At 35.5% G+C, this 12,289-nt stretch overlaps 1 pseudogene; it reads left to right on the top strand.

The window, feature by feature from the left end:
• The first annotated feature begins 3,907 nt into the window (after positions 1-3,907).
• LOC143680420 (double homeobox protein A-like) lies at positions 3,908-4,448 on the top strand (annotated as a pseudogene).
• Positions 4,449-12,289: the final 7,841 nt, after the last annotated feature.

Raw genomic sequence — 12,289 nt, 5'->3', positions numbered from 1 at the left:
TTTGTATATCTGTGAATGGCCTAATCACTCCTCATATTTGAAAGATGGTCTTACTGGATGAAATATCCTTGCTTGGCAATTATTTTCTGTCAGCATTTTTTCCCTCCACCATTTCTGATGAGAAATTGGCATTTAATCCTATTGGGGTTCCCTTTTACATGTCATGCTGCTTTTTTGTTACAGCTTTCAGAATTCTCTTTGTCTTTGCCAATTGACAGTTTGATTATAATGTGCCTGGGCATGGTTATCTTTGAGTTTTTCCTGTTTAGGGCTCCTTGGAATTCTTGAATGTATATATTCATGCCTTTTCTTAAATTGGGGGAGTTTTCTACCATTATTTATTTCAATATTCCTTCTGCTTCTTTCTTTTTTCCCATCTGAGACTTTAATCTAAATGTTAACCAACTAGGTGCTATTCCACAGGTCATTTAGACTCTGTTCACTTTTTTAAAAAAAATTCTTTTGTCTTTTACTCCTCATCCAGATTTCAATTGTCTTTGTTGTCCTTTCTTTGATTTCACACATTTTTTTTTCTGACAGCTCTAGCCTACTGTTGAAACCCTCTAGGGAATTTTTCATTTCATTTATTGTGCTCTTCATTGCCAGTATTTCCAGTTGGTTCCTGTTTATCATTTCTGTCTATATCTTGAGAATCTCATTTTGTTCATTCAATGTCTTCCTTATATCTGTTAGTTCTCTCTGTTTGCCTTTAGCTCTTTAAACATTTTGAGGATTTTTTTTTAGTCTCTGATATGTTCAAAGTCTGTTTTTCTTCATTGATGATTTCTGAAGTTGTATCTTGTTCTTTTGGTTGGCCAATCTTTTCTTGTTTTCATTTTATGTGTGTGTGTGTTGTAATTTTTGCTACACAGTATACATTTTCATATTTTAATGTGTTTACTCTGGGATTTAGTCCCTGAGATGTCTGTTTCTTGAGTTTGTATCCAGCCAGTGATATGACAGAGATTTTCTTGAGTTCCAGGAGCTAAGAAAGCAAACACACCAAAGAAAAATGTACCTTCATAATCATTGCAAATTCGGTCTGCTTTGGCTTGTGCTGTCCTTCAGAGTCTCGTCCTCCTTCCACATGGAACTGCCCAGGGTGAAAGTGCAGGGTCCTTTCTATCTTTTCTGAGCATGCGTCTTCTTCTGGATATTTGTTCATGGCATTAGGAATTTCTCTATCTGCTGGTCTTTTCATTTGCTAAAGCTATTGGAATGCAATATAGCAGAAGTGGATCAGCTTTTATAAAGGGGATTTATCATGTTACATGTTTACAGTTTAAGGCCTTAAAAATGTCCAAACTAAGTCATCCAGATAAAGATACCTTGACTCTAAAGAAAGACCAATGTCTGTCACATAGGAAGCCACATGGAGGGTGGCTGCTAGTTGGGTTCTCCTGGTTGTAAATAATGTTTTGTCCTGGTTCTGTGGCTTCCAGCTTCTGATTCCAGTGGCTTTCTCTCTAGGTATCTTTGAATCTTCACTTAGCTGCTCTGGGGTAAAAATCTGGTTTTCACCTCTTAGCTTAGCATTTCTCAGGGACATTTTTTCTCATCAGGTTCTAGCTATTTCTGTAAGCCTTTGCTTAGCACCCAAGCTATTTCTATTTTGATTTCCAAACATCTATGTTTGTGTCAGTTCTGAACTATTTCTCTCTCTCTAAGATCTCTTAAAGACTCCAGGAAACTAATTAAGACCCACCTTAAATGTGTGGGGTCACATCTCCATGTACTCAAAAGGTCACACCCACAATTGGATATGTCACATCTCCATGGAAACATTCTGATTGAGAAGCCCCACTCTGCAATATTGGGTCAAGATTAAAAGAACATGGATTTTGGTGTATATAAAAGTTTCAAACCAGCACAACTGGTCTCCAAATATTCCCTCTATTCCCTATGACCTTAACTACTTCTGCTTCCAGTGTGCTCTATTCTATGTCATGAAGCAGATAAATTTCCACCCCTGGTCTCTGATTTTATTGTTTCTTAAGCTGCTTTAGCTGTCTGCAAGCTTCTGTGTGCAGTGAATTTTGTATGATGGCTAATCAAAGACAAGTGTCCTGGTTCCATCTTTCAGGGTGACATGTGTTAGACTGGCACTGACATACAGGCACCCATTGTGTGCATAGAGGTTACTCTTCCCCTTCCTGGAATAGGGGCAAGAACTCACAATGAGAGTGCAAGCCAGCATCACACTGCCTGTGAGGGAGTAAAGGTGGGGCTGGCAAGAACACCACAAGCTTCCTCTACCATTTTTAAGTTGCAGTTTCTTGATTCAGTGCTTGCCCAGTAACTACAAGCCTTTAACAGCTTTCTGTAATTTTGAAGAATAAGGCTCTGCCAGATTTTGCTAGTTGTTGGAAGATTCTGTGGATGAATAGAACTCTGGTTCATCTTACCTCATCATCTTGGTCTACCGGAAGTCCTGTTTGTTTTCATCAGGAGCATACAATGCACAACTCAAAATGATGTGAATGGTGATTTGACTTTGATAAAGTAAAAGGTAGTTGAAGCAAGTTATTAAGTGTTTGGGAAAAGGTAAACTGTCTCTAATATGAATATTTGGAGGATCGTTTCAGAGTGTTAGAATTTTGAGTTTATTTTTTGTGTTTTTGCACTCTACATGTGTTCCATATAGTGTCGAATGGAGAATATTCCTTTAAAAATGACCAAATATTGTTTGTTTTCTCCCATGATTTTATTTCTTTTCTGTAATATTCATTTCTAGATCTCAAAATAATTGAATCTATTATCAGAAACTGCTCAAACTATATAGGATATTTTTCCTAAAGTGTTTCTCTTTTATTGCCATTGTTCTTTTTCTGTTAGATCTTGCCAAAGGTATTGATCAATGCTGTGTTATTTCTGGGGGAAAGAATCCATAATCAGGACATTGAAATTAAGCATACCTTTGTTAGGTCCTAAATTGAGGATAACTGACCAAGAAATTGTTCCATAAGGTCAAGTGACTTTTTGTCCTAAACTTAAATAATAGCTCGGTGACCACCTCCTAGCAGCATTGGGAAAAGACTAATTTCACTTTATCACACATCATATTTCTAGGACTCAACACCATCATATTTCTAGGAACACCATGAAAATAACATTATACTAGTAATAGACAGCAACAGGCCTGTACTATAATTTCTTATAAATGTTTTTTAGTATATGACTATACATTCAGAAGGCCAGGGTTTAAAATTTTCTTAAACTTTTTAATTTAAAATATTTTCAAAGTTACTGAAAAGTTGCAAAAATAGTACAAGAACTCATGGCTACCCTTAGTCCAGTATACCACTTTTTAGCATTTTACCTCATTTTGCCATGTATACTTTGTCATTCTCTGTATATGTGTACAATTTTTTGCCTGAACTATTTGATTAAGTTGCATGCAACAGTCCCCCATATCCCTAGGTTCTTTAGCATGTATTGCCTAATAATGACATTATCTTGCATAGCACAGTACAATGGTCACAATCAGGAAATCTAACACTAACACAATACTGTTGTCTAACTACTGTTCATGTTTAAATTTTGCCAGTTGTTTCAATAATGTTCTTTGTAAGGTTACCCTCTCACCCTCCCTGTCCCAGGCCATGATATAATAGTTAATAGAACTTTACATATCTTAAACTACTACTATCTTTATGTAGTCTTTTTCTTCTTGTATAAAAAGTACCTTAAGGGGGATGCAAGGGTGGTGCAGTGGTAGAATTCTCACCTGCCATATGGGAGACCCAGGTTTGATTCCCAGCCCATGCACTTCCCAGGCAAACAAACAAAAGAAAAACCAAACCAAAATTCAGCAAATGATGCTGCAATGAGGGGGTACTCACATGGAAAAAGAATGAAATGTGAGACTCCTACTCACATGTTTGAGACACCAAAAAACTCTTTCAACATGGCCCAGAAAATCTCCACAAATGAAATCATCTCTGCATGTCATAGGCACAGAAGTGCCAGATCCACAGCAGATCAGCTGAAAATCCTCATAGACACTTTCAACCAAAAACCTCACCTGGGTTATGCTACCAAACAAAAACTTGCTTTAGAAATTAACACTGAAGAATCTAGAATCCAGATTTGGTTTCAGAATCAAAGAGCTAGAGGACATTCCAGAGGCCAGAACCTAAGCAGGTCTTAGAATCAAGCCAAGTCTTCACACAAGATCCCCCTACAGAGAAACAAGTTAGAGAAGACAGATGGTGTGGTACCCCCTGTACATCTTCTCAATTGGCATCATCAGGGCATTCAAAACTTTTAATCCTTCAATCCCTTACCCTGGGATTGGTTCCAGAGAATGACTTGCTAAAGAAATTGGGGTTTCAGAGTCAAGAGCCCAAATTCATCTTCAAAACTGAAGATTTAGATTCTATGACCAAAGAAAAAGAAAACCTGGTGAGATCCTAGAAAAAAATACAAGACAAGACACAGATCTCTAAAAAGAGAGAGTTCAAGGCACAGAAGCTACACAAAATATTATCAACCTCACTAGTAACTGTTTTATTTCTCTGGAGCCAGAATGAGGGGGTATAGAAACAAGTTCAGCATATCAGACATCATCATCCTGAGCCCCAAATCTTTCTCAGTCTTCCTGGGAATGTGCTCTTACTCTAAGACTACAAGATGAACATTCTGAAAATGGTAAGCAAGACTTGAGGAGGCAGAGATGGGTCCAAGAGGCACACCACAGTGCTACTCACCCAGACTGGATCTAGAGTTCAGCAGAGTTTGAGGACACTGAAAATAAAACTAATACATATCATTTTCAATCATCACAGTAATAACTGGTTCAGACAAAAATCGTCAATGAATGTAAAATTCTCAAAATGAATGTTTTATGAAGAACAAGATATGTATTGTCTCAGAGAATCTACCCATGAATTCCTTATTAATTACAAAAAGAAAATTGGTAAATTTGTACTGGAGAAACATGAGAGACTGCACCTTAACCAAGTGCTCAAAATTGGCTTTATCAACAATAATACGGACTGAGTTGAGGTGCCTCCTGAAATGAAATATCTTAGAAAGACACAACATTCTTTCTGTGACATTACTGCCAAAAATTTGCATGCTTAATGTAATCATTACATTACATAATGGAATGCCATTCAAGCAAAACTAGACAACATTCTACAAAGTGACAGACCCATATTTTTGACAATGGATTGAATAATTGCAATAAAGATGGAGAGATAGTGTGCTCACTCAGAAAATCTCCTGAGGAGTTATCTTTGATATGTAGAATGTGCTACCATTTATGTGGGGAACAGACACAAATTCAGAGACCTGTTTATGCCTATAATTTCTCTCCAAACATGTTCAAGAAACTGGTAACATTAGTTATCTCTTTTTATATAAATGTAATTTTATTGAGATATATTCACACACCATACAATCCATCCAAAGTACAAAACCAATGCTTGAAATAGCTGTGCATTCATTTCTGGAGTAATTAGTATTACATTTCTGGAGTAATTAGTGATTCGAGCCTAATGATGTGTGGCCTGCCTGTCATGTGCATGTATTTGAAATCTCTTTGAAAACTATCAGCAGTACAAATAAAAGATGCTGTTATGATGCTGACTATTTTAAGATTCCAAATCTGATGGGCTTTCAAATTCTATTATGATGAGGGAAGAGTGAGGAAAAGAGGATTTAAGGATTAAGAAGCAGTCTTTGTCATGTTTACCTTTACATGATTACTGTGATAAAGAGCTCCATGTGGAGTAATTAGTATTACTCCAGAAAAAGAAATAAAAAGAAAAAAGAAGACCCCAAACATCCCATACCCCTTACCCCTCGCACTTATTGACCACTAGTATTGCAGTGCACCCAATTTTAAGGCTTACAATAGAGTTAACTAAGACAATGTTAGTTTGTTAACTAGCAAACTAGCAAAATATCTAGAAGCAGAACCACACAAATGCAGTCAACTGACCTTCTTTTTCTCAATATAGTTATACAATCATTACCAAAGATCAGGGCTACTCGGATACAGTTCAACTTCAGGTATTTCCTTTTGGTTATTCTAAAATACTCAACACTGAAAAGAAATATCTATATAATGAGGCAGTAGTCACAGTCATTTGTTAAATCCTAATTTCTCAGTTATGCCTCCTCCATCTCACACTAGTTACTTCTTGGGAAGAGGTGGAAAATTGAAGATAGAACTTTTTTTTTACTTTAATCTTTATTTTATACCGTTTGTTGTAGTACCAAATATACAACTCAAAATTTCTCATTGTTGCCACTTTTAAGTGCACAATTCAGTGGCATTGATTCTATTCACAGTATTGTGTTACCATCTCTAGCACACATCAACTCTTTCATCATCTCAAGCTATCAAATTATTTATTAAGCAATAACTCCCCCTTGGCCACACCCACTACTCCACCCCTACCACCATGACCGCTGGTAACCTGTAAGCTATCTGTCTACAAAGCTTACTTATTATATGTATATCACATAAATGAGGTCATACAGTCATATAATATTTGTCTTTTTTTGTGTCTGGCTTATTTTACTCAACATGACATCTGCAAGATTCATCCATATCACAGTATGAATCAGAACTCCATTTCTTTTATTATTGTTTATTTATTATTGTGAATAAAGTTGCTACAGACATGAGTATAGGAAAAAAAATGAAATGTGATCCCCACCATATAGCATAGAAAAAAATAAGTATTTCAAAATCACTATTTAATCTTAATTCTTCTAAATTATTTCTTTTTGATAAATGGCTTTCAGGCAAAACTTGTCATAGTTTAGGTACCAGGTTTGGCTATTGGCTGGTATGAATGTGTCATCTACTTGGAATAGAGTTAGAAGACAATAACCTGGGTGATGACTTTGTCTTCTGATTTGAGGGGAATCACAATATTTTCTGCACCTCGGTATTGTGTGATGTGAGCCTAATGATGTGTGACCTGTCTGTCGCATGCATATATTTGAAATCTCTTTGAAAACTATCAGCAGTACAAATAAAAGATACTGTTATGATGCTGAATATTTTAGGATTCCAAATCTGATGGGCTTTCAAATTTGACCATTTCTATTATGATGAGGGAAGAGTGAGGAAAAGAGGATTTAAGGATTAAGAAGCAGTCTTTGTCATGTTTACCTTTACATGATTACTGTGATAAAGAGCTCCATGTAGAAGGACCTGAGATTTAAATTTTGGGGTTATATGTGTATACATTAATAGAACCTAATGAAAGTTGGCAGAAATATCACAGAACTTTCAGAATGAAAAATATCAGAGGTTCCAGGGTAAGCCTTAGGTGGTACCAATGGATAAGCAGGTATGGAAAAGAAAAGTCTAATTCTTCAAGGCTTCTAGATTTTTCAGTATAATATAGCTCAGGTGATTCTCACTTTTTTTTTTACCATTCCCCAAAGGGGACTTGCAAATACTTTTCCACTCACTGATCAAATCACACTGGGATTCATCGGGGCATCACTCTGGACAAACCAACAAAATCTCATGTCCTACCTGAGATTCCAAGTACTTATGATGTTCAATCAAACAGAAAGAAAAAGAGTGAGACAAAATCATTCAAATACCAGTAAAAATGATCTAATGCTGTGACCATACAGGGAAAAGTAGACACATGTTGGAATAGAGGCAAATGATCATTGTGTTTTGTTTAAAATTGTTCAATTATTGAATAAGATTAGTGTTGCAGATGAAAAACCTCGTGGTCACTTGGCTTATTTCCTTCATTTTTCCATGGGGTGATCTTTCCTATTATTATAATACTACTTGGTCCTGATAGATTTGAATTGGGCCATGGGTCTTTCCCAATATGTATCAGTTTACATTTTACAGGTCTAAAGAAAATTTATGAGGAGCTGTACTAGAAGGAAAGCACCCTGTATTTGCTACTTTTACCCAAATATCTGCTCTTGGCTTTGTAAATAATGTTGACTTTTGCTGACTTTGATTAGCTTCTGGTGATGATGAGTACTTTAACAGTTTTAATCCTTTTCCATAAGATATTTCCACCAAAGTTGGGCCACATTTTCTCTCTTTTTCTGTCTTTGTCTCACTCTCTTTCTTTCTGTGAATCTGAAGAGCTCCCACAACCTATATAATTTGTCTGTAGCAAAGTAGGTAATTAATAATGTCTAAATTCCAGTGAATGAACATGGCTTGGGGAAGGGTCTTTACATACAAACTATTGATTATCCATATTATAGTTTGAAAGACAAAAATATAATCTGAAATTTGAGCTTCTACAGTTCTTTTTAATGCCAGTAATAGAGCCAGAAGAAGGCCTATGTTGTTTTAACTGATGGAAAAAGCTGTCAGTGCAGTAAGCACCCAGAGGAGAATGACTGGAGGAGACAGTGATAATGTGGCAGCTGGCCTGTATGCAAAGGGAAGTCATTAGTGAAGAGTAACAGTCTTGTATACCAAAGGCAAACATCCACTCAATGTAGCACGTGGAGGAGCGATTGCAAATTTAGCAGTTTATCCTAATGGCCTGTACTTGATGTCTGGCAGTAAGTGTATCACTTGTGGATTATTTATTTTTCCTTATTATTTTCATGTTAATGTAATTTTCCTTTTATTCTTCTTTCTTTTGATGTGGATCATGACTGTTCAATATGTTTATGGAACCTAGAAAGGAAGAACCTAGAGATTATCCAAGAATTATGGAACCTAGAAAGTATCCAAGGGTTCACAGCTCATCAGAATAAGTTTGAAGAATCCATTCATGATGTAGCTTTCCACTCATCCAAATGCTATATAGTCAGTGCTGGAGATGATACACTAGCCGTAGTCTTTGTATGACACACATGATGCTTCACCTTCACCTTCTAGTTCATCATAAATAGTCAACTGCACAAAAGAAGACCAGGAAAAGTGTCAACTTATCCAGCCCTTTTGTTCTGGTGAAGTAGCACAGAGAACATTTGTTAAAGTACAGTTTTGTAATTTGTATATTGTTTTCTAAAATTTAAGGTTTTTCCATGTTGCTGCAAGCTCAGCTGAACCTATGAGCCTAAAAACTGTCTAACACTTCCCCAATATAGGTACTTTTGTTTCAGAGGTTGTTCTAATTCACTAGGCAGGCCTGAGCAAACACAGATGTAGTTTGTCCCCATGGTGTAAACAGGACACACAATAAGGGATAATTTAAAAGTTTGATGGCTGAGAATAAGCACGGGAAGAATAGAGGCTTAGATCTAGTTTTCCCTTGAGAAATCCCATTCAATACATTTGGGTAGTCAAAACAGTAATCTTCACCATATCTGCTGCACTAACCCCTTCATGCATAATGACCAGGCAGTGTTAAAATGAGTTTTTAATTTAGCTCTCCTTTCAGCTATTCACATAAAGCAACTGACAAAGCATTCTACCTATTTTAGGGGAGAGGGGTGGATGTAATAATATGTTAAATACATTATTCAGAAATGCTAAGCAAATATTTGGTTTGCAGGCAGAGTTCTATATTGCCTGCAAATTTATTTTGGAAAATAAATTTGGTGCCATTCTAAGTTTAACTGTCAGATACTCACCATTATGAAGAACAGGTGATACAGCCCGCATTTACCAAGGGATTTAACTTATTCAGGATTGAGATTCTGTTTATTTTTAAGAACAAGTAAGTAGAGCATATCTCCACAATAATATTAATTTTAAAATTCACTTTCACTTGTGATGATTATAGTACCAGAGTGATGATTTCATATTGATGAAATCTTCTTTTTGATGATTGAAAAGACAGACATTATTTGCAGTACTCACTTACCAGCACCCTCATAGCCATGCTTCAGATGATGTTTGCTTTTTCTTCATTGTTTCTTGCATTCAAATTGTCTAGCAACTACCAAAAATGGTTCATAATTATTATGCTTTAACAATCCAAAGAGTAAGGTTAGCCTCAGCCAGCTAGTTTTGCAAAAGCAAAAATTTGTACCCCAGAAGTGATTAATACCTCCAAGAACTTGCTGGAAATATGGATGAAAGAGTTAGGACTTCATATATTTCCCCCTTACACAAAAGCATGGCATGAAATTCTTATGTGATAAAGATTCAACTAATAAAATTTAGTTTTGGATTAAAATACCTAAGTTAGTTAATATTCCACCTAAGAACATCCTTAAAGTATTTAAATGGCATCTTTCATATCTACCTCATTGTCTTTGCTTCCATTTTAACTAAAGTAAATCTTTATGACATCTGAAATAATGGTTAGATGCAGTTTAAGATTCCATCTAGGTGCTTTTATCAGGCCTTGGCATTTTAGTTATATTGAATTGATGTCACAAATTAGATTGAAAGACTTGGAATTAACTTTGGTTTTCTCTGCAAAGACTTGCTTAAAATTAACCATCCATGTTGATAGAGAGTGGAGATAGCTCGTCTCTAGTTGGTATATGTCTACATGATACTTTCAACCAAGAGCCAAATTGTCATTGACTTTACATAGAAAAAAGAGCTCTAGGTGTAACTTTATTAAGCTTACTTTATTCTTGGAGAGCTATTTCAAAACTATTGAGTTTATAACCATTAATTTTATTTACTCAGAAGTTGGCTTCATTACTATGTTACTGCTTTAGTAATTTAATTGCAGTACTTGAAGTGTTTGACACTGGGGTTCAGGCTGTACAAAAGTAGTAGCTGGCAGAAATTGTACGCATTTTCTTGTGAAATGTTTCAATTCCTAAAGTTCAGTTTTAAGGAAGGTCAGGGAAACTTACATATTTGTGTTAAAAACAAAGCAGGGGTGGACAAAATAATTTGAATCATTTTTATTTTTACTGGTAAAAACTTTTTAGTCAAGCATGTCCATCATCCAACTGGATCTCCATGTCAGTGTAAGGGATGCCAGATTTACAAAGTATTTGACAGATTCTTTGCATTAGTTTTTCTCTCTTTTTAACATGAAAAATTCAAATGTTAGGCCAAACAGAGACCCTTAGATCACAGTCATGTATTCTAGCAGTATTCTTGAAGTGGGGCTTAGGGGTCAAAGTGTTCTGGTCCTTTGCTAGTGAGGCTTTATAGGGTTTCATTGTGGGACCAAGCTTGATATCCTTCTGATGCAAATTAGAGTTCATTTTAATTTAGATTAAATCCAGTGTTTGCCTGGGTTTTTAATAGGTTGTGAACCAGTGAGTGCCCTGTTAATGTAGAAGGATTTTTTCCCTGGTTTTGTGTTAGCTCCTCTCTGAGAATGTCTCAGAGAATGGTATTTCAATTGACTACTTGTAGAAAGCTGCTAAATTTGTTAATATCACAATCAGAATGTCTTGGGTCTACCACATACCTCCTTCCCCCCTTTCTTTACAGTCCCCTTCCCCACACACTTTTTTTCCAGTTCAGATGTTTAAAATATCCTCTATCCTAAAAAAAAATCTCTACCCTCATCCCAACTATATAATCTAAAACCTGTCTCTTAGGAGGAACTAATTCTTGGTAATACTGAAACCTACTGTTTGTTTTGTGTCTTTTCAACTTCAATTTACTACAGCTGAATTCAGGACCTCATCAGTTCAGATTCTTTAAATAACCCCTTGTCTTTTTCCTTTCACCAAATCAGAGAGCCCTGAGCCAGAGTGTTTGATGTTCAGGTATTTTAAATTTTAGTTTTAATATCAATGAATGTAAATTAATCCAAATGCTAATTTTTGTTATTTTTTGTAAATTCAAGGTATGGATAAACTAATGTATCCATTTTTGGTGAATCTAAGTGCATTGTTTGTTTTTAAATAAAGTATACAAATATAGATAATGTGTATAGATATCTCAAGAATTGGAATCTTTATCAGATTTAGAACATAGCTATGGATTTGCAATGATTCAATTAAAATATTTTAATACAACCTGATTTGGAGGTTTTGGAGGTGAGGAGTAGTAGGGGTAGGGAAATAAAAAGATATTACACAAAGCAAATGTGAATCTAAAATAATGGACCAATCTTAATTATTAATTCTCAGAAAGGTAAAAAGTTTATCATTGTAGAGAGTTTGGACCTTTGGAAAACCAGTAAAATTAAAATACTGCATAAGATTGGGTCAGTGATAATTTCAGGGGCACATGTAAGTTTAACAAATAGGTTTCACATTATTCAAAAGTTCAATTAAATAGTTTTAAACATTATGTATATATTCCAATAAACTTATAAATTTAATGTTTTTTACTCTTTGTTCAGCTACTTAACAGACAGGCATTTGCCTTCCATGCTCCCTTGCCCTTCAAATCAACATTCTTAGGGTCTTCCCCTACCTGGAACTCAAAATCTTTGTTCCATCTGGAGCCACACTA

The sequence above is a fragment of the Tamandua tetradactyla genome, chromosome 4 (assembly GCF_023851605.1).
Source record: "Tamandua tetradactyla isolate mTamTet1 chromosome 4, mTamTet1.pri, whole genome shotgun sequence".
NCBI lineage: Eukaryota > Metazoa > Chordata > Mammalia > Pilosa > Myrmecophagidae > Tamandua > Tamandua tetradactyla.
The sequence above is the reverse complement of the archived record's forward strand: the minus strand, read 5'-3'. Positions and strand labels throughout refer to the sequence as shown.